Below are 23777 nucleotides of genomic sequence, written 5' to 3'. Positions count from 1 at the left end.
CTGTCCGTATTGTCAAATTCAATTTATTCTTATAATTGCACTTCAATATGAAACAAAAATGAAATTTATAGCTTATAGTTATGCATGAATTAAATCGCCTTCAGCTGCTCCCGCTCCTATCATGGTGCGGGGAATGTTGCGTCTTTTGTAGGTCACGACTCTATAAAATTATTCATTTCCTCCTTCCGCATGGTTTCAGTATTTATCCTTTGTTAGTTTCATTGGATTTCTCTTCACGTCTGCCATCTGTTGTGATTTCTGTTGTAATTTCCAGTGTTCCCTTTTCCTGCTGTTGGTTCTTTCCTTTCGTGTTGAGTTTTTCCATAACTGATTTCTGTGATTTCTTTCATTTCTCCCAACCGCAGTTAGATTTGTGCTGTTGTTGGTTGTTTTTGATGACTGACCCTCTAGCATTTTGTGATGTTTGGCCTTCTTTCATCTTACTTAGGGTCTCAGCCATCAGGTCTAGCTACTTGTTTAGATTCACCTTTAGCAACTCTATCTCTTTTTGCATTGATTTTCCTGCTTTGTATAGTAGAAAGTCATGTTCGCAGCCGCTGCATTGCCACATTCAATTTGATTTCTTTTACCTGGTTACCTTCAGGGCATTGAATTGTCCCTGTTGCAATTCTGCGCAAGCCAAGTGGTACCATCTCTGGCATGCTCTGTCACACTCCACCGATGTCCAATCTTCTACTCTCTTCTCACAGATAGGGCAAATGACGAGCCATCCGGTTAGGGTTGTGCAGCTGTGAGCTTGCATCCGGGAGACAGTAGGTTCGAACCCCACTGTCGGTAGCCCTGAAAATGGTTTTCTGTGGTTTCCCATTTTCACACCAGGCAAATGCTGGGGCTGTACCTTAATTAAGACCACGGCCGTTTCCTCCCCACTCCTATGCCTTTGCTCTCCCATCGTCTCCATAAGACCTGTCTGTGTCAGTGCAACGTAAAGCAAAAAGAAAAAAAAGATGAGGTTCGTTACTTGCAAATGTGTTTGAAGTCAGGACAGTTGTAAGTTTTCCAAGTTTGGGCAGCAGCTTGTTGTCTTCTCAGTTGTGGAGGAGGTATACTTGCCAGTACGTGTAACCACAGCACAGGGGTTGATCTTAATGTGCTTGTTATGATCCTTAAGGTCTCATTAAACTGAGTATCCACTCTATGGACATGAGCACTTCTATACCATACCGGTGCACAGTATTCAGCAACAGAGTATACTAGTGCAAGGCTTGCCATACAAAGAGTACTTGCATCAGCACCCCATGCTGAGTCAGCCAATTTGCGAATTATGTTATTCCTGGATTTAACTTTTCTTGCAGTATTCTCGAGGTGTTTTCTGTAAGTCAGAGAGCGGTTTAGAGTAACTCCTAGGTATTTTGGGTTAGATTGTTTCTCACCCTTTTTGCACAGAATGTAATGTTCAGCTCTAGTTTGGAGATTCTGTTGTTAAGGCTGGGAAGACATGAGAGTAAGGAGACAAAATGCTTGATTGTGTAGTATGTTAATAAATTTGACCATAATCGGAGCTGTTTATTACTGTACTGACTTGTATAACCTCATTAAAAAAATTATTTGAAATAGTATAGGCCTACTTGTAAGATCTGCCTTGTCAATACACTTTCTGTTAATGAACCTTATTTATTAATTAAAAAACATCATACACGTTTCAAGAACAATAAACATTCTCTTCATCAGCGAACATACAAACTTAATAAGTGAGAATGTTTATTGTTCTCGAAACATGTACGGTGGTTTTTTTTATGAATAAGGTTCATTAACAGAAAGTGTATTGACGACAAGGCGGATCTTACCAGTATACTATTTGAAATACTGTAGTTTTTTAATGATTAAGGGGTATGTTTCGAGCTGTCAGTGGAGAGATACTGTGGTATAACATTAGTAGGCGAATAAGTTTGAGCAGAGCTTTTAAAAATATGAAAGATCATAATATGAAGATAAAGTTGGAATTAAGAGGACAAATTGGGGCAAATATTAATTCATAGGATGCGGAGTAATGGACGGGAATAAGTTATCAAGTGAAATGTTCAATAAATTTGCAAGTTCTTTGAAAACGTTTAAGAAAAAGCTAGGTAAATAACTGATAGTGAATCTGTCACCTGGCTGACAGCCCTAAATGCAGATCATTATTGATTGAAATTTCATCAGGTGAAAATGATCATTTGACAGTCGAAGGTAAGTGGGTAAAAAGTTTTGGAACAATTATTGATAACAATGCAGATGTGTCTGTAGTTGAGTTCGTCTTCAGTTTCCCTCAGACTACTGCTTTGGCTGAATGTGCGTTTTCGCTCAGGAATTCATTTTGGAGTGATGAATGGAAAAGGCAATATACAGTATTGACATAGTGAAAGTGGGCATAATACATAAAACTTATTTTTTGACATTATCATGCATATAATATTACCACAAAATTCTAAAACGAAATCCACAGTTCCAGCAAGTAACCTATTCTGTTCCAGATACCAGTTGGTCAAAGGTAAGTTCAGCTATAATTCATTCTAGCCAACAAAATGCAAGTGTTCTCTGGCAATGCATTTATTATTAAACTAATAAATGTTAAATGGCCAAGTAAAAATATTATATGTACAATATGGGATACACCATAGAAACATGCAATAAAGATACATCCCTCTGCATAGGGTTGGCATCAGGAAGGGCATTCGGCCATAAAACCAACCCCAAATGATTGGGAAATGGCCAGGGGGGTGGGGGAGAAAGATAAGGGATACCCATCAGTTATATTCATACTGGTTTTCTTAAAAATATATTTTACATGTCCCAGATGTTGACCATGTTAATATTGCAACCCTCTGCTCAAGTAGGTCTTTAACCAAATTGGTAAAGAAGGGTGTTATAAGAATCATTCACATTAGACAGGTGTCATTCATGCTTACGAAGTAACAATATAAATTCTGACATATAAAATTTCGCGCAGGAAGAATTTACCTTGGTTTTGTATTAAAGGTAATAATGGATATGAACTGCCTAAATGAAATAGTACATTCAAAATTATGTTTTAACCGTTGATCATTATTACTTTCAAACTTATACTGAAGCCAATGTATTGTACTGTAACCTGCGCGTTCGTACATCTACACGAACAGGAACACGAACCCCTTGTTGAAAACCCCTCTACATTCTCGACTGTCGTTTGTTATTAGATAGTTCGTATACCAGCCGCAAGAGGCTGTCTGTTGTACAGCAAGTAGGCGTTTGCCCGAGTTACTGGATATTGCGTATTAGGAAAGAATGTGAATCGTTTGACGACAGTTGACTTTGAGTGTGTTTTATACCTCTCCTCTGGATCATCTACGTTGCGTGCTGCTGGAATTAAGGTAATGTTAAGCTACAATCATCCCCGAATTCGTCGTTAAAATTTTGACATTTCACCCGGCCGCTTATCCCTGTTCCAGAGTCGCATTTATCGTAAGAGATTGAAACAGTTATCAATTACTGACAAATTATAGCAATCTTCTGTTGATGACCTATTATGCTTGCCATACTTTCTTGGTTTTTGACCTTGTTACGACTTAACCAATCTGTATTGTCTCATGATCGATGAAGATGACAGTTCGTATGTTTTGAATGGATTGCGCATGCGTTAGCCGGTAACGAAAGCGGAAAATTCAAAGACGCTTATGCACTCGACACTTAAATTGACATTTTCATTTGAGACATTTTAATTATCGCCTCATGTAGTAAGTAATTTTCTGAATCAATAATTCGAATATCTTATTTGAAATGTATTTTTTAAAAGAATAACTCGAAAATAAGTGAAATAAGTTGCGTTAGATCCATAATATTATTAAGTTAAAAGTATACAAAAGCAATCCAACCAAGTGCCGAGTCAGTGAACTAATGCCCGAATTGTCGCCAAGGTAAAGGATTCCAAATCAGTGACGATTTGTTATGGAATGTTATAGACATGTAATTGACAAAAAGAACCCTCAGATCCCAAATAATAATAATAATTTTATTATTATTATTATTATTTTATTGCTTTATGAATGGATTGATTTGTTATTGAAGTTTCAGTCGGAGAGTCACTAAACGTAGGAAATTTGAACCAGTTTTCGGGGATTAATAATAATAATAATAATAATAATAATAATAATAATCAAAACAGTAAATTCTTGTCCTCGTCGCAAGGTGTTGTAGCTATTTTTAGGTAAACCCCCAATGGAAGTGACCTACATGTACCATGTTAACCACACTCCCGCCCTCCTGCCATTTTTAATCTGTGGCAGTAGCGGGAATCGAAGCTGGGCCTCCGAGGACGCCAAACGTTATTCTGCTAAACGTTATGCTACAGAGGTTATTATTATTATTATTATTATTATTATTATTATTATTATTATTATTATTATTATTATTGTGTGTAAATCCATACCTTGCACCACTTTTCTGCGGGGTCGGGTATGAATTGAGATGAATCTTCGTAGCGATTTTTTGCGACCGGATGCCCTTCCTGGCGTCAGCCTCATCAGAGGAGTTAATGAGGTGAAAAGAATGACGTGATATATGATAGTAGGGAGGGAGAGGCTGAAACCCGGTGCAGGCATATAGACTATTCCTCTCAAATAGTGCCAAGGGGTCTGCTCAAGGCTTAACGTCCCCATCCGATGGACGAACCACCATCAACAGCGTCATATGCCTTCACTCCATATGAACATTGTGGAGAGGTTTGGAATTGAGTCCAGGCTTTTGACACGCAGCGGGTTGGCTACGGGGTTCGCGTCACGTAGCTGTGAGTTTGCATCTGGGAGATGGTGGGTTCGATTGTTACCTTCAGTTACCCTGAAGATGGTCTTTCAAGGTTTCCCATTCTCACATCAGGAAAATACTGGGGCTGTACCTAAAAATGACACCGGGCGAGTTGGCCGTGCGGTTAGAGGCGCGCGGCTGTGAGCTTGCATCCGGGAGATAGTGGGTTCGAATCCCACTGTCGGCAGCCCTGAAGATGGTTTCTCGTTATTTCCCATTTTCACACCAAGCAAATGCAGGAGCTGTTTTTAAATTAAGGCCACGGCCACTTCCTTCCAACTCCTAGGCCTTTCCTTTTTTTCCTATTTGTTTTACGTCGCACCGACACAGATAGGTCTTATGGCGACGATGGGATAGGAAAGGCCTACCGAGCCATTCCTAGGCTTTTCCTGTCCCATCGTCGCCATAAGATCTATCTGTGTCGGTACGAGGTAAAACAAATAGCAGTAATATTAACGTGCTGTTTTATCCATCTTTGACGGGTTAATTTGTGTATAAGTGCAGCAGTCATGCCATAGATGCAGAGATGGTGATAGCAAGAGTGACAACCCCGTATATGTAGGATGTGGTATCCCCTAACTGTCGTAAAAGGGGACGCAGGTGATTTCATCTTGCGAACGTAAGTAGGCGACCACGGGTCCTCTAGCTGAGTCTGGCACTGCTTGCACGTACTTGTGCCAGGCTCCTCGCCTTTCCTATCCGACCTCCTTTCGTCAACTCTTGCTCTTTTCAGACCCCGACGGTATTACGTTTGTGAAGCGTAAGGAGTCTTTCATTTTCACCCTCTGCATGGCACTTTCCTTTACAGATACCACCATGCTTGAAGATGTCGGACCTCTTAAATTTTTCATCTTGATCTGTGTTAATCGAGGTGGTTGTCCAGTTGTACTTCTCTTAAACTTGATTGATTGATTGATTGATTGATTGATTAATTGATTGATTGATTGATTGATTGATTGATTGATTGATTGATTGATTGATTGATTGATTGATTGATTGATTGATTGATTGATTGATTTTACGTCGCACCGACACAGATAGGTCTTATGGCGACGATGGGGCAGGAAAAGCCTAGGAATGGTAAGGAAGCGGCCGTGGCCTTAATTAAGATACAGCCCTAGCTTTTGCCTGGTGTGAAAATGGGAAACCACGGAAAATCATCTTCAGGGCTGCCGACAATGGGGGTTCGAACCCACTATCTCCCGAATGCGAGCTCACAGCTGCACGCTCCTGTCCGCACGGCCAACTCGCCGGTATTTATTTATTTATTTATTTATTTATTTATTTATTTAATGACAAAAGTAACGCAAGAAAATTAAAAACTCACAACATAATTTTTATTCCATTTTAGCCGGCTGAAACTAAGAATCATTCTAAGTAATTTCTGCAAGCCCTGTTGTCTTATCAGCTAATAATTTGATTTAATTATCAACAACATTATTGCCGGAAATACGCAAAAATGTCGTGTTCGTCGCGGCTAACCGATTTGTATAGCGCCTCAACAAGTAGTGGACACTATGCATGTGCTGCGAGAAGGGTAACGGGGGTACTTTTTTTCTCCCCCCGAGCTCATGGACACTGAGGTATGATTTACCCACTTGCCGCGCGCATTCGTCAGTCTAGTAGTCTCTTTAGTGTCTGTTGGTTTCTTAGTCTGTATTCAAATCCAAACCAAACCCCATGGCACTACAGCCCTTGAAGGGCCTTGGCCTACCAAGCGAGCGCTGCTCGGCCCGAAGGCCTGCAGATTACGAGGTGTCGTATGGTCAGCACGACGAATCCTCTCGGCCGTTATTCTTGACTTTCTAGATCGGGGCCGCTATCTCACCGTCAGATAGCTCCTCAATTCTAATCACGTAGGCTGAGTGTACCTCGAACCAGCCCTCAGGTCCAGGTAAAAATCCCTCACTTGGCCGGGAATCGAACCCGGGGGCTCCGTGTAATAGGCAGGCACGCTGTCCCTACACCACGGGGCCGGCTGTATTCAAATACTAAATTATTTTACTGCAATCGTATAATCACGCCGCACTTCTGTTTAATTGTAACACATCTGTAATATTGTTCCTTTGGTGAAAGTTTCACTGTATAGTATTGAATCAAAATCTCAAAAAAACTATTATTACTGCACTTAAATTGGTAAACTGTCAACCTTTACTCTACATCGAAATTCGCTCAGAGAGCATTAAAAACTTACCATTTTGTAGCTTTATTTTTTCGGTTTTAATGTATATTTACCCTTCCCCGCTATATCCCACAAACCATGGTTATTTTTGTTGTCTGTTCCTTTTTCCACTTCTAATTCCCAATCGCCGCTACTGCTCAGTACGGCATGTTAATAACAGATTGTTGGCCATTTGTACCTTCTCTTAAAACAGTCATCACTACTACTATCACCACCACCACCATCATCTTTCCCATTTTCACGCCAAGAAAACGCTGGGACTGTATCTTAATTAAGGCCACGGTCGCTTCTTTCCCAGACCTGTCCTATCCCATCGTCGCCATGGGACCTGTCTAAGTCGGTGCGACGTAAAACAAATATGAAAAGTTCTCAAGAGAATGGTAATCATTTTTTCATTGCTTGCGTGCGACCTGTACTTCCAACGAATGGCTGCGCGGAGGGGAGACGGTTCCTCTTTATTACTTGAAATTGAAGGGCAGCTCAATGTCATTTATCCAGCCATTTATTACGCGTGACTCATTCGTCTAAATAGTCGCCATTCTATTATACTTGTCCTTTATTTGCTCCGCAAAGCAGTGTCGTCTGTAATGTGTTTTGCAGCGCCGTAATGCGAAGTTGACCAAGCTCGTGACGAAGTATCATAACATAACATACCCGTTATTTAAGTGACACGGGTTTCGTAGTCACACAGTTCAAAGCAGGTGTGCTAGGGCATGCTACTTCAGTCATTGCCTCGTCCCATGCTGTCCACTTCCTCGCACAAGGGAACTGAGTTATCAAATCAGTCATCAATGATCTGCATTTAGGGCAGTCGCCCAGGTGGCAGATTCCCTATCAATTGTTTACCTACCGAGCTCGATAGCTACAGACGCTTAAGTGCGGCCAGTATCCAGTAATCGGGAGATAGTGGGTTCGAACCCCACTGCCGGCAGCCCTGAAGATGGTTTTCCGTGGTTTCCCATTTTCGCACCAGGCAAATGCTGGGGCTGTACCTTAATTAAGGCCACGGTCGCTTCCTTCCCATTCCTGAGCCTCCCCTATCCCGTTGTCGTCGTAAGAATCTGTGTCGGTGCGACGTAGAGCAAACACCAAAAAAAAAAAAAGTTTACCTCATATTTACATTTATTTATAATTGTTTACCTACCTTTTTCTTACATATTTTCAACGAATTTGGAAATTTATCGAACATTTCTCCTGATATTTATTCCAGTCCCTTACTCCTCGTCTTATAAATTAATATTTGCCCCAATCTGTCCTCTTGAAGTCCAACTTTATCTTAATATGCAGGCAAGCTTTTCTTCTACTTATGACATTCCACGCCAACTCACCACTGACAGCTCGAATCATACCGCATAGTCAGCATCTCGTATCCTTACTCCCAAATCTTCCCAGCCCAAAGTTTGCAACATGTTAGTAACACTACTCCTTTGTCGGAAATAACCCACAACAAATCGTGCTGCTTTCGTTTGAATTTTTTCCAATTCTCGTATCAAGTAGTCCTGGTGAGGATCCCACACATTGAAGCCATACTCCAATTTCGGTCTTACCAGTGACTTATACACCGTCTTCTTTACATCCTTACTACTACCTCTAAATACTCTCATAATCATGTGAAGAGATCTGTAACCTTTCTTAACTACTTCGTCATTATGATGACCCCAATGAAGATCATGTCTTATATTAACACTTAGGTACTTCCCCATGAGGCACTATCACCCCATCAACACAATAATTAAAACTGAGAGGACTTTTCCTCTTGGTGAAACTTACAACTTGACTTTTCATCCCATTTACATTAATCCCATTGTCTGCTGTCCTTCTCACTACACGGTTTAAGCCCCCGTGCAATCGCTCACAGTCCAACAACTCATTGACTACACTATAGAGCAGGGCCTCTCAGGGTGCATGCACTGTGCACGATGCAAAAGACGACTTCGCTTAGTTGCCCAGAGTGCAGATCCCCACTCCTCGATTTGGAGCAGTAGCGCTGTCTCTCTCTTTCCCCACGCCTGTCTCGCTCGCTACCCCCGTCTCCCTCTTCCGCACTTGCTCCGTAGCTCTCCAAATCCTAGCCGAGTTGAGCCGAGCTTAGCCGAGTAGCCCAGAGACAAAGCGTTGATCCGAGCCGAGTGGAACCGATGCACAGTGCACGAAGCTCTTGCAGCTCGATTTGCACGCGTGAGATTTTGGGCGTTTGAGAGGCCCTGCTATAGAGGATAACATCATCCGCAAATATCCTTATCTGTGATTCCAGATTTTTACTCATATCATTTATATATACATATATAAGAAAACATAAAGGTCCAATAATACTGCCCTGTTTGATTGTGCAACTAGACAACCATCTTCTACTAACACTAATCAAAGGGAAAAATTGGACGGGGTCCTACACTTCCAAATGGGTATCGGCCAAAGAAATCAAGGGCCAATAAGGGCGTGAAAATGAAAGACTCCCTAGGATTCGCAAAACTAATCGTCGGGGTCGGAAAAGAATAAGAATTCATAAGAGAGGTCGAATAGAGCAGATGAAAGCGAGGAACCTGACACAAGTAACTGGAAGAAATGTCAGGACTCAGCTAAGGGGCCCTATGGTCGCCAATCCACACTCCCAAGTTGAGACCCCTTGGGGCCCCCCCATTCAGTCACCTCTTACGACAGGCAGGGAATAGCATGGATGTTTTTCTACCACCCCCACTCATAGGACGTTGTTTGTGGTGGACTAGACCAATCTGCGGCTTATAACCCTTCCATACAGGCTGAATATTTTATCAGCTACTAGCTGATGTACCCGTGCTTTGCTGCGGGATCCTCAGAAAGACTCTTTGTGGTTTTCCTAACTGACATCAACTTAGGTCATTAAAAAAACGTCAGTGGGAATGTAGCGATTAAAAGCAATGTTGTTATATATAATACTCGATCAAATGGAAAACCGCACATATTCTCACTTTTAACCAACGTTACTATGGTGCCGATCCAACAGTCCAAAGTTCCAGAGCTGGAATGACCAGGCCGCAGACACCCGTGAACACTCCTCTGCCATTATTCCAACTCGTTGGCTGAACGGTCAGCGTACTGGCCTTCGGTTCAGATGGTCCCGGGTTCGATTCCCGGCCGGGTCGGGGATTTTAACCATAATTGGTTAATTCCAATGGCACGGGGGCTGGGTGTATGTGTTGTCTTCATCATCATATCATCCTCATCACGACGCGCAGGTCACCTACGGGTGTCAAATGGAAAGACCTGCACCTGGCGAGCCGAACCCGTCCTGGGATATCCCGGCACTAAAAGCCATACGACATTTCATTTCATTTCATTCCATTAAATAAGCACACTGCTCATTCCAATCAGTACCTCAGAGTAGGGATTGAATAGCTCGAATGCTATGATGAACCAGTTTGTTACGTACCAGTGGTATCAGAAAATGTATGAACCAGAGGAATGGCATGCTAAAGAAGAAAGTTATCTAACTTCCCAGGTATTTCTCGCCAATATTCAGGGAGGCTGTTATACTCGGTACGACCGGGCGAGTTCGCCGTGCGGTTAGAGGCGCGCAGCTGTGAGCTTGCATCCGGGAGGTAGTGGATTCGAACCCCACTGTCGACAGCCCTGAAGATGGTTTTCCGTGGTCTCCCATTTTCACACCGTAATTAAGACCAGGGCCGCATCCTTCCCACTTTTACCCTTTCCTATCCCATCGTCGCCAAAAGACCTATCTGTGTCGGTGCGACGTAAAGCAAATTTAAAGAAAAGTACTCTGTATACAGCAGTAATCCCATCTATCGGAGATGCTATTTGCTTTACGTCGCACCGACACAGATAGTTCTAATAGCGACGATGGGATAGGAAAGGCCTAGGAAGTGGAAGGAAGCGGCCGTGGCCTTAATTAAGGTACAGCCCCGGCATTTGCCTGCTGTGAAAATGGGAAACCACGGAAAACCATTTTCAAGGCTGCCGACAGTGGGGTATCGGAGATGAGTGGCAACAGAGACAGAAAGCACATCACAACAAACAATGGTCAATGTAATGTTATTGTTGATCAATGTTATGAGCTTTCTCTCTTGTAGGCCTTCACATTTAGTTTTCTTTCGACTCTGTGATATTAGGGCGTCTTACAAAATTATTAATAGCGTAGACTGTAGTTGCTTATTCCCCGACTTAACGTACCGATTTTCATTAAATTCTATATATGGCCTACCCATTTTCTCGTGAGTCGGCGCTGATATAGACTTAGCAACAAAAATTCAAATTTATGAATATCTCTGTTATCATAGCCGGTACGGAAAAAATGTATGACACAAAGTCCAAAAATTCAAATTTATGAATATCTCTATTATCCTAGCCGGTACGGAAAAAATGTATGACACAAATGATCGTAAATTTAAGACTATAACTTCAGTTATGTACTATTTGTTGATAGGACCACTAATAATAGAAATATTTGAGAATTAAATTTTAGGCCTTCCCTTACACTATCATTTCACTCATCTTGAATAAATGTATGTATGGCGTAGATTGTAGCGACTTATTCCCCGACTTTGCATACCGATTTTCATTAAGATAGGGCCACTAATAACAAATATTTGAAAATTTAATTTTAGGTCTTCCCCTAAACTACCATTTATCTCAGCGTGAATAAGATTATTTATGGCCTAGATTGTAGCGACTTATTCCCCGACTTGGCATACTGATTTTCATTAACATAGGACCACTAATAATATAAATATTTGAAAAATTAGGCCTTCCCCTAAACTACCATTTCTCTTGGCGTGAATAAGATTATTTAGGGCCTAGATTGTAGCGACTTATGCCCGGACTTTACATACCGATTTTCATTAAGATAGGACCACTAATAACATAAATATTTGATAATTAACTTCTAGGCCTTCCCCTAAACTACCATTTTTCTCAGCGTGAATAAGATTATTTATGGACTAGATTGTAGCGACTAATTTCCGGACTTTACATAACGATTTTCATTAAATTATCTTCAGTCGTTTTCTCGTGATGCGTGTACACACATGCATACATACATACATACATACAGATAGGCAGACAACAATTACGGAAAATTAAAAAGTGCATTTCCTTGTTAGTATGGACACTACCGATACAGAAATACCATTGTTTTTAAATTCTGAGCAATGTACAGACAAAACTCTTATTTTATATATATAGACTAGCTGATGTACCCGTGCTTCGCTACGGAATTCTACATTGTATACAGAATTCTAGGCTAGGTAGTGTACACGTTGTGAGCAAGATTGTATTAAATTGCATAGCTCATAACGTTACCCTAGAAACGCGATGGGGAAGTCACCAAACGTCTTTTCTCATATGAAGACTGTATTAGGGAATTTTCATTGTAATGATAGGCCCGCTTGCCTACCATCAGTCACCACCAGGTTGGGGAGTTTTCATTATAATGGCAGACACTCACTCTCCACCAGCCATTTTACATCCTCAGAAAGACAGTGTTTTTTCCAACTGAAATGAACATAGGTCATTACAATGACGACAGTAGGAATGGCGCGATTAAAAGCAATACTTTCATATGAAATACTCCATCAAATGAAAGACCACACACTTTCTCACTTTTAACGAACAGTACTATGCTGGAATTCCAGAGCTGGAATGACCAAGTCGCAGACAGTTCTGATCCGTGAACACTCTTCGTCTTTTTTCTGAGGTGCGGGGGGAGGGAGGGGGGAAGGCGAATAGTGGAGAGTCCCAGGGCAAAAACTATGCCTTTTTACTAATCTGTTTCCGAGGAGTACCCGATGAGTCGGAAAATCTCAGTTCACTACAATGGCAACGGAAAAACCTATCTGATTTAAAGGCAATTTTTTCCTCCAAGCCAGAGGAGAAGCCCCCTCTTCACTGCTAATTTGGAATTAAATGAATGTAGAATTTAATCAAAATGAAGAGGAAGAAGCTTTTCTTAAGAAACGGCTCTTTTCAGGTTTGACTTTTGAGTTATTTAGTGAATTGTGGTGCTATAATTTGAAATAGGCTTAAATAGTAATTCTAGACCAGGTCATACTACTACTACTACTACTACTACTACTACTACTACTACTACTACTACTGCTGCTGCTGCTGCTGCTGCTGCTGCTGCTACTAGTAAGTGAGCCTCTGCCGTAAGTGTGCATACAGCTCATTCAAAACAGCGCGTCAGAGTAGGGATCTAATAACTGGAATACTATGATGAACCAGTGTGTTACGTACCTGCAGTATCAGAAAATGTATGAACCAGAGGAAAATGAAAATGAAAACCTACAACCTGTTTTCCAGTCATTGACCGGGTCAGGGATGTAATAAATGAAGCATATATATAGGCTGTTAGTACGATGGGGTCGCCACTCCCAGTGATATATTAATGACTGATAGATGCTATGAAATGAGAATGGAGAGTGTTGCTGGAATGAAAGATGACAGGGAAAACCGGAGTACCCGGAGAAAAACATGTCCCGCCTCCGCTTTGTCCAGCACAAATCTCACATGGAGTGACCGGGATTTGAACCACGGTTACCAGCGGTGAGAGGCCGACGCGCTGCCGTCTGAGCCACGGAAGCTATATGAACCCGATGAATAGCAACCTAAAGAAGAAAGTTTTCCAACTCCCCAGCTATTTCCCGCCTATGTTCAGTCGGGCTGTTATACTCGGTATGCAGTAGTAATCCCATCTATCGGAGTTGAGCGGGACCATAAGAAACGAAGAACATCACAACGAACAATGGTCAGTGTAAAGTTATTGTTGATCAGTAACAAACAATGGTCAATGTAAAGTTATTGTTGATCAGTGTTATGCGCTTTCGATATTGTAGGCCTTCTGAAATACCACTCTTATCATAGTCGGTACAAAAAAAAATGAATGAAACATAAATGATCAGAAATTGTATTGTCTATAACTTTTGTTATGTAGTACAGTTCGATAGCACCAATAACATAGGTACCGGTATTTAAAAATTAAATTTTAGGCGCCTTCCCCTAAACTACCATTTTATCTCGGGCGAATAAAATTATTTACAACCTAGACTGTAGTTTCTTGTTCCCCGACTCTATATAGCGGTTTTCATTAAATTCTGCTAACCCATTTTCTCGTGGCTAGGCGTTGATATGGACTTAGCAACAAAACTACAAATTCATTAATATCTGTGTTATCAGAGCCGGTACGGTAAAAATGTATGACATAATTGATTGGAAATTTAATTCTATATAACTTTAGTTATATAGTATTTATCGATAGGACCGCTAATAATATAAATATTCGAGAATTAAATTTAAGGCCTTCCCCTAAACTACCATTTCTCTCGGTGGGAATAAAATTATTTATAGCCTAGATTGTAGCGGCTCATCCCCCGACTTAACATACCATAACATAGGCTATAAATAATTCTCTTCAGCCGTTTTCTCGTGATGCGTGTACATACATACATACATACAGACAGACAGACAGACAGACAGACAGACAGACAGAAATTACGGAAAAGTAAAAAGTACATTTTCTTGTTACTATGGATATGACCAATACAGAAATACCATTCTTTTCAAATTCTGAGCAATGTACAGACAAAACTCTTATTTTATATATATAGATGTTGGCTTAATGAAATTCAATAAACTTTGACCCGTTCCTAAGCTCGAGCTAATAATTCCGGCATTTAAGACAGAACACGTCATTGCCGATAAAGAAGAGGTTTCATATTCACTAAACTGACAATAACCTCAACAAATGCTCATGTTAAATAGAGAATAGAACTGTACAAATAGTTACGAGTAACTTACAAAAAAAATAAACTAACAACGAAAATAATATTCGGGAAACAAACACTTAGATTATTATATAAACCAGCAACAATTAACACAGCTAACACAGTACTACTCCGAATAATATCACAAAAGCGGTTGAGAGCAAGCCGATCCACGTGGCGATAGCATCCTTAAATTTTGCATCGATGTTATCGTTTCCATGGCAACAGACCATTTACGTGCAGCGTTAGTCAGTTTTTTATCGCCGGTGGCGCTAAACGCCAGACTTCAACTCTCGTGGGCCCAACTACAGGGCATCTAATGTAAAGGGAGTCCTTCCTTCTTTCATGACTCCCTTTTGTCTAAAGTCTAAAGTAATGAATTATGTTCTCATAGTCGGCAAAACTGTATAAAACATAAATGATTGAAAATTGTATTCTCGCCGGCCTGAGTAGCTCAGACGGTTGAGGCGCTGGCCTTCTAACCCCAACATGGCAGGCTGAATTACTTCACCTTTGTATTAGTGAGTGGGAGCGAACCTCAGACGGTTGAGGCGCTGGCCTTCTAACCCCAACATGGCAGGCTGAATTACTTCACCTTTGGATTAGTGAGTGGGAGCGAACCTCAGACGGTTGAGGCGCTGGCCTTCTGACCCCAACATGGCAGGCTGAATTACTTCAGCTATGTATTAGTGAGTGGTAGCGAACGCTAGTCTTGGTGTATCAAACAGGGTTCGCTGGCGCAAGGACATGTTAACACGCTAGCAGTTTCCTTGTGACCCAGCCACACAGCTAGTACTGTGAAGTACACTACACTGACTGAACAAATGTCATGGGATAGCGGAACACTGATGCGCAGGTGTGTTGTCTGCGCACCACACGCCCCCTGTGGCAGCGGCAGTTGTATAGGAGACCTTGTGAGCAGTGGCTGTGCATGTGACAGGTGTAACATGGAACGTCGTCGTGAGCTGACACCGTTCGAACGAAGTGCGATTTCGGAAGTGGTGCGGGAATTCGGCTTCACACGATCAACCGTGTCCAGGGTGTATCGTGAATAGTTGAATGCGGGTGTCACCGTCCGCAACAGACGAACGACCGGCCGTCCAGCCACCCTCGATGATGACCGTGACCGGCGACATCTAAGACGGATTGTCAATAGTGACAGACGGGCAACCGTGCAACAAATCACGGCTCAATTCAACACAGGCCGCGCTAGACAGGTCTCCCAGTGAACAATCCGTAGGAACGTGGGTTCTATGGGGTATGGGAGCCGGCGCTGCACACAGGTGCCACTGTTAACCCAACGTCATCGGGCACAACGACGCGCATTTGTCGCCAGGCACCAGGGATGGACACTGGAACAATGGCGTAACGTGATATGATCGGACGAATCACAATTTCAACTGCACCATGCCGATGGGAGGCACCGTGTATGACGCAGACCACATGAAGCGATGGATCCCGCCTGTCTCGAAGGTGTGGTCCAGGGCGCTGGTGTCTCTGTTATGGCCTGGGGTGCATTTTCCTGGTATGGAATGGGCCCCCTAGTAGTTCTGGAAGAGACTTTGAATGGTACGCGGTATGTTGAGCTGCTCGGAGACCATCTCCACCCATTTTTTGGCCTTCCAGAGCCCAGACGGTTCTGCGGTGTTTCAAGATGATAACGCGCCGCCACATCGCTCCCATGTCGCCCGGGAATTGTTCCAGGAACATGCAGCTGAGCTCCAACGACTGCCATGGCCACCCAGGAGCTCCGATATGAACCCTATCGAGCATATCTGGGATGTCCTGGAACGCAGGCTCCGTGCCATGGATTCTGCACCCACGAACAGACGAGCATTGGCGGCCGCTCTGAAAACGATTTGGTGTCAGCTGTGTCCAGAGGACTACCAGGAACTTGTCGACTCACTTCCACGACGTCTCACTGCAGTTCGCAGGGCCAGAGGAGGCCCCACACGCTATTAGGTGACTATCCCATGACATTTGCTAAGTCAGTGTAGTATCCAAAAGTTAAGCATAATAACTAAACGAGGCCATACCGCCTGATAGGAATGTCAGACGGATTGCTGAACAAATGGAAGCTGAATCACACACCACATGTCACACAACTTGTCCAAAACAACAGTGTCAGAAAGGTTCTAGAGCTAAGGTACACCTATGACAACAAATAAAATTTAGCAATGTCTTACAAAACAAAATATGCCGTTAATAGGGTGTATGGTTACCCTGACGGACACACATGCTTCGCAGCGACGTGGCATGTTCTCTATCAGATGGTCCAAGAGCTCTTGTGGCAGTCGATCCCATTCTTCCGAAAGGGCAATGCGAAGGTCTTGGAGGGTCGTTGGTGGAGGCTGGCGGGATGAAATTCGCCTCCCCAATGCATCCCAGGCATGTTCTATAGGATTCAGATTCGAAGACCTCGCTGGCCAGAAATTCATCCACCAGAGCCGCGCGGTGCGGTCGGGCATTATTCTCCATTAATAGGAAATCTGGACCAACCGCACCTCTGAAGAGTCGAACATGTGGTCTCAGTACCTCATCCCTGAATCTCCGAGCGTTAACAGTGTACCTCGAACCACCCATGAAGATGTGCAGGCCCGTACGGCCATTCAACAGGATGCCGCGCCACACATGACGCCATCAGCACCATACTGGTCCCGTTCCACGATGTTCCTGTGGTTGTATCGGCTACCCGGTTCTCTCCAGATTAATGTGCGACGGGAATCGTTCTGCAAACTGAAGCGGAATTCATCTGTGAAGAGCACATGCCTCCATTCATTCGTGGTCCAGTTTCGATGTTGACGGCTCCACAGTAAACGGGCCCTTTTCTGTGCTGGAGTGAGCGGGACGCACACCGCTGGACGCAACCCCTGAGACGGCTGCAAGCTCTGCCGACAATTGTCTTGCAGGTGCACTCCAATTTCATCGGGCGTAGTTAAGGCCAGATATCGGTCCTGCTGTGGGGTGGTTTCTCTTGGTCGACCTGGTACAGGCCTACGACTAACATCTCCTGTGTCTCGAAATCGTCTCCAAAGCCTGGAAATGACACTTTGTAGCACATTCAAGGATACGGCGACTTCTGTCTGTGTCTGGCCTGTTTCCAGGTGGCTATGCAAAACGGGGTCCAAATGGCGTCATTGTGCCATTATGTTGTCACGTTCACCACGAGGCTACACTCCGCACACTATAACAGGACAAACACGACTGAGGGAATATGGGGTACAGGCATTGACTCTGTTTACCTTTGCGGCTACGCCGCTAGTCAAAGCAAGGAACACTCCTTTCCTATACAGGGCGAACACGTAAGGTCGGTAGGTGCGTATGTCGTGGGATTTGTGGTCCATTTCCTGTTGCCCTGCTTACTCGTAACTTATGCTTAACTTTTGGACACTAGTGTAAATTAATATTGTAACTTGGATAGTAGAATAAATAACGATGCATAAGTAAGGAGGACATAAAGCGCAGACTAGTACATTCAAGGAAGGTATTTCTTAAGAAAATAAATTTGCTCATTTCGAACATTGATATAGGAACTAGAAAGATGTTTTTGAAGACTTTCGTCTGGAGCGTGGCAGTGTATGGAAGTGAATCATGTTATTTGCTTTACGTCCCACTAACCACTTTTACGTTTTTCGGAGTATGGAAATGAAACATGGATGTAACTTTCTCAGAAAGAGAAAAAAGGGGCTTTTGAAATGCTGTAATACAGAAAAATGCTAAAGGTGAGATTTGTAGGTCGAATCACGATTTAAGGGATACTAAATCGAATTGGTGAGAGCGAACGATTTGGGGAAATTTGACGAGAAGAAGAGATAGAATGATAGGACACATCTTAAGACACCCAGGACGTGTTCACCGGTTTTTTGAGGGAAGTGTAGGCGGTAGGAATGGCAGGGGTAGACCAAGGTATGAATACCACAAATAGATTAGAGTAGATGTACGATGTTGCAGTTACATAGAGATGAAAAGGTTAGCACAGGACAAGGTGGCATGGAAGCTGGATCAAACCAATCTATGGTTTGATCGTGGTATGGAATTCTTGACATGATATTTGCATACTTTTTGAAATTAGAAGTTCGGTCTTTATAAGGGATATTTGGCATCTATTTCTCATATCATTCCACCCATTTGCCATCATGGAGAATATCCGTTCAACAAACCCATTCGAACCTGGAACATTAAGCACAAAACACGCCCATTTTTCAATTTCCTTAAACTTGTACACTTCATTATGCTCTGTCAACTCTTTTTAATCCTTGTACAGACGGAGACATTTCTTGAACACAGTATTCTCGTGTGAACAGTGATCTTGCCTACAAGGAAAAGACTAGGTGTTTATATAATACCGAGCCACATGATTACCATAACAAGTATACCAGAAAAAACACTCTGGAAAGAATTTCATGTGCATTGAATAATGTTAGACCTTTGAACTGCCAGCGGCATAATGATGAAAATGAAAAGTTCACGTATCTCTTTTGTGACTGAACTGAACAAGATCAAACAGTCGACGAAGAGTGTCCGTTTTGGTTGAAAGCGTCCTGCGCGAGAAATGGTTGCGCATGCAGTGGTGGGAGCTATCGTCCCCCCACTCCTACAGCAGGTCCAGTCGCCAGGCTAGCGCTGAAGTGAAAACGTCTCTCAAGCGGTGCGTGTTGTTACGTGCGGGCTAAGTTGAAATTACTGAAGTTTCCCATTTTCACACCAGCCAAATGCTGGGGCTGTACCTTAATTAAGGCCACGGCCGCTTCCTTCCAACTCCTAGGCCTTTCCTATCGCCATAAGACCTATCTGTGTCGGTGCGACGTAAAGCCCCTAGCAAAGAAAAAGAATATATCTCAATTATAGTCCATCTTCGTAGTAAGCGTCTTTCTGGACGACCGGAGGTGTGGCCTGGCCTCGTGTGCGAGGAACTATGGGAGCGTTCGCGCTGGTGGTGGGGGAAGAACTTGAACCTTTCCTCCAGCTGACACAGTCGAGTTCAGGCAGCGGACGTAGCCCTGGGAACTGACTGAAATAGTGTGGAAAGCTTAGGCGCGATACGTTCCTGGGTCGGGGTGGTCATTATTCAATGGCTCATCGGTGTACATACATCACACTAACTCAAAGGTGTAGGAATTACTTAATATGATAAACTAGTGAAAATAAAATAGTACCGTACATTGTACAAATCGAGTCTTATATTTCGATTGTCTGCCTTAAACCTTGTCAATTAACTACACAGGCCTTTGAGCATAACATTCTAAAATTTCAGTTCTATTCCAGCACGGAAATACTTCGTAACTTTCGTCGTAAATGTTGGTGACGTCAAGAAATCAGAGGGTCATGCCTAAAAGAATTCATATCGGATGATGCTTTCGACACAACGTGAAATAAATCTCAGTGTATAGTAAAAGTGGAGGTCAATATTTTGGCACTCTGTAGCCTTTAATTTATTCTTATACATTCTTACGAATATGAAATCTGTTATACAAAATTGAAAGGTTTGAACCATTTGGTAGAAAATCAATTGAACATAAGACAGTAACTTGCAACTGGTAATACTGCGAATAAAGGAAGTTCGTTTGAAACTGTACTGTACTGTATACCAAGGAAAGGCGCATCGGTACGCGCTATCAGTTCATCAATCGCTTAACGAATAGGAGGAAGTTGTTTCCACTGACAGCCTGGAGATATAATCTACTTAACGTGATTTCTAGTGAAATACGTATAAAAGAGATTAATTAATGCAAATTTGTCGGGAAAATGCAGAGAAGAAGCATGAGTAGAAATACTTCAGCTACTTTCATAATAACATTAACAATGTCTACTATTCTTGTCCATCAGAAGAAATATAATAATATATAATACTCTTGAATAACCTGCTATTGTTATGACTGAGAGAACAGGTCTCCTACAGCAACAGCAGCAACGAAAACAGCAACAAATGCTCCGGAACAATAGACAATATAAATCTGTCTCATAAAATCAGAGCAAAAATATTATCGGACTTCTTACGTGTTCTATGATCACGTTTGTTTAATATTCGGAGTTCAGGGATCTTATTTACAAATTATTCAGAATAATCTTCACTCTCGTCTGAATCAGTGTCATCTGAAGTTTCACCGAGGTTGATGTCGGACTGGTCTAATTCTAATTCCTTATGCATGGTGTTGTCACGCTCCCAGTATTACTGCTCAGTGCCTTTTACGTGGTCGCAACCTTTTTTTCCGTTTGTCTTGCGAATACTGTGCAAGCAATATCCGCAAAGAGCTTCCTTTTTGTCGAGTGTGTCTGCTGTCAAGTCACGAGTGATCTATAAGACAGAGAAATATTTCGTACAGAATAAGCATTTTTATTTATGTTGGGAATAGGAGCGCCTCATTTATGAACAGTGAATGCATTAGAGATGCTATGGCACACATTTTTATGCTAAAAAACTAATTATGCTGTATTACTATTAATTGAGATATATTCTTTTTCTTTGCTAGGGGCTTTACGTCGCACCGACACAGATAGGTCTTATGGCGATAGGAAAGGCCTAGGAGTTGGAAGGAAGCGGCCGTGGCCTTAATTAAGGTACAGCCCCAGCATTTGGCTGGTGTGAAAATGGGAAACTTCAGTAATTTCAACTTAGCCCGCACGTAACAACACGCACCGCTTGAGAGACGTTTTCACTTCAGCGCTAGCCTGGCGACTGGACCTGCTGTAGGAGTGGGGGGACGATAGCTCCCACCACTGCATGCGCAACCATTTCTCGCGCAGGACGCTTTCAACCAAAACGGACTATAGCAGGTCCAAGGCAAATAAATAAGCACACACTTTGGTATTTTGAAAAGCTGCATTTTCTAACAGAACGTATTCTGCCAAGACAAGGATCTTGTAATCCAGAATTGAGTTTGCTGCTAGATTCTGATAACATACTGGTGGCAATGAAAGTGTTGCATCTCTAAACGTAGAGTTTCACGACCACGCAATTGTATGTTGGTGATAACTCGTTAGCTTATAATCTATATCGTCCCTGTTCTGCCAAAACGGCGAATGTGGCAATGCTCTTCCTATCCATTATTTCCCGTAAGACTGGTCACGCCGTCCAGCCATATATTGATATGCGGTCCATCAGAACAACTTTCGTTCAGTTCATTTTCCTATGCGCGTGTGTAAAGGAAAATGGACCTTAAATACATCATACTCTAGGAGTGGGTAGTCCGCCTCTGTAGCGTAACGGTTAGTGTGATTAGCTGCCGTCCTCGGGGGCCCGGGTTCGATTCCCGGTACTGCCAGAAATTTAAGAATGGCAGGAGGGCTGGTATGTGATTGAAATGGTACATGCAGCTCACCTCCAATGGGGGTGTGCCTGAAAAGAGCTACATCACCTCGGGATGAGGACACGAGTTTACTTTTTTACTTAGGAGTGGGTAAATGTCATGCAAACATACATTCCTTCAGTATGGTACAGTAAGGTTCATTTTCCTTTACACACGCACATAGGAAAATGAACTCAACGGAAATTGTTCTGATGGACCGAATATCAATATGTGGCTGGAAGGCATGACCAGTCTTAAGGAAAATAATGGATAGGAAGAGCATTGTAACATTCGCCGTTTTAGCAGAACAGGGACGATATTATAACAGGACTTTATATTCCCAACATACAATTATGTCAAAACTGTTAGTTATTGTTTAATAGTTTATTATTTTTATGAAGGTTAAATCCATACTAGTTCAAATTGGGAGACAGGTATAGATAGTAAAATTGTATCGGTCCCGCAGTTGCTGACGTTGCGACCGTATATGCACTAGTGCTTTTACTGTTATCGCATGCACTCTTAGATCTCTAGTCTCATTATTGTTTCAAATCAGACTACATGCTGCAAATAATAATTCACACGATAGTAAATGTAATTGCATTCCACATTTCTGTTATTTCATTTTAGGACGAGTCTCAGTCTCAGACAGTTGTACCACTGTAATTTTCTTTTCCGGTGGCGTCGTAAAATGATCACTGATATAAATCGCTTGTGCAGCAGCTACCACCGTCTCGATTTCACTACCAGTCATTTGTACCATTTGTACCAGTTAAGGCATAGTATGTTCACATGCTATCGGTAGAAGGCATACCAGTACATTATAGAATAAGTGGTAACAACAGATTGCGTCTTTACAGGGCTTTACCCACTTCTGCAATGCATCTTCACTACTTCTCAAGGTTTACGAAAGGATGTACAAAAATTGCAGACTCTTCATAGAGCTCTTCCACATCAGCCTCCTCGGTTAACTGAAGGCATTCGATAGCACATTCCAGACAAGAAAAATGAATGCTTGGATCTTTGCTGCAACATTGTGTTCAGAGTCATCATAGGATTGGAGGAAATATTGTAGCTTCATCATAAAACTTCCGTGTAATTTTATCCTTTCTGAATTCCTTGTTTTTACTTTATGATACTGAAAAATAAGGAACAACAACGGATGGATGGAAACTCTAGTGACGAGATAGTTTCCCGTTGCTTTCCTCACTGAACCAGAAGGTACTGTTACTTTTTTTTTTGCTAGGGGCTTTACGTCGCACCGACACAGATAGGTCTTATGGCGACGATGGGATAGGAAAGGCCTAGGAGTTGGAAGGAAGCGGCCGTGGCCTTAATTAAGGTACAGCCCCAGCATTTGCCTGGTGTGAAATAGGAAACCACGGAAAACCATCTTTAGGGCTGCCGATAGTGGGATTCGAACCTACTATCTCCCGGATGCAAGCTCACAGCCGCGCGCCTCTACGCGCACGGCCAACTCGCCCGGTGTAACAGTCTGCGAAACGCATACAGCAGCCAAGTCTAAAGGCCGCACTTTGATATCAACGAAACGTACACAGCAACCGACTCTACAAGCCACACGTCGATATCATTTATATCAGCCGGGCTGAGTGGCTCAGACGGTTAAGGCGCTGGCCTTCTGACCCCAACTTGGCAGGTTCGATCCTGGCTTAGTCCGGTGGTATTTGAAGGTGCTCAAATACGTCAGCCTCGTGTCGGTAGATTTATTGGCACGTAAAAGAACTCCTGCGGGACTAAATTCCGGCACCTCGGCGTCTC

The 23777-nt window shown here is 42.6% G+C and overlaps 1 protein-coding gene across 1 annotated transcript in view; it reads left to right on the top strand.

Moving 5' to 3' along the window:
- Positions 1-3215: 3215 nt before the first annotated feature.
- LOC136884459 (fatty acid hydroxylase domain-containing protein 2) overlaps positions 3216-23777 on the top strand; it is a 213369-nt gene continuing 192807 nt past the window's right edge. Inside the window, exon 1 of the mRNA XM_067156640.2 lies at positions 3216-3350. The gene's annotated coding sequence lies outside the window, so the exon portion shown is untranslated. The remainder of the gene's footprint in view (positions 3351-23777) is intronic.

Source organism: Anabrus simplex, chromosome 12 (genome assembly GCF_040414725.1).
Source record: "Anabrus simplex isolate iqAnaSimp1 chromosome 12, ASM4041472v1, whole genome shotgun sequence".
NCBI lineage: Eukaryota > Metazoa > Arthropoda > Insecta > Orthoptera > Tettigoniidae > Anabrus > Anabrus simplex.
This window is presented reverse-complemented; position numbering and strand designations above follow the sequence as displayed.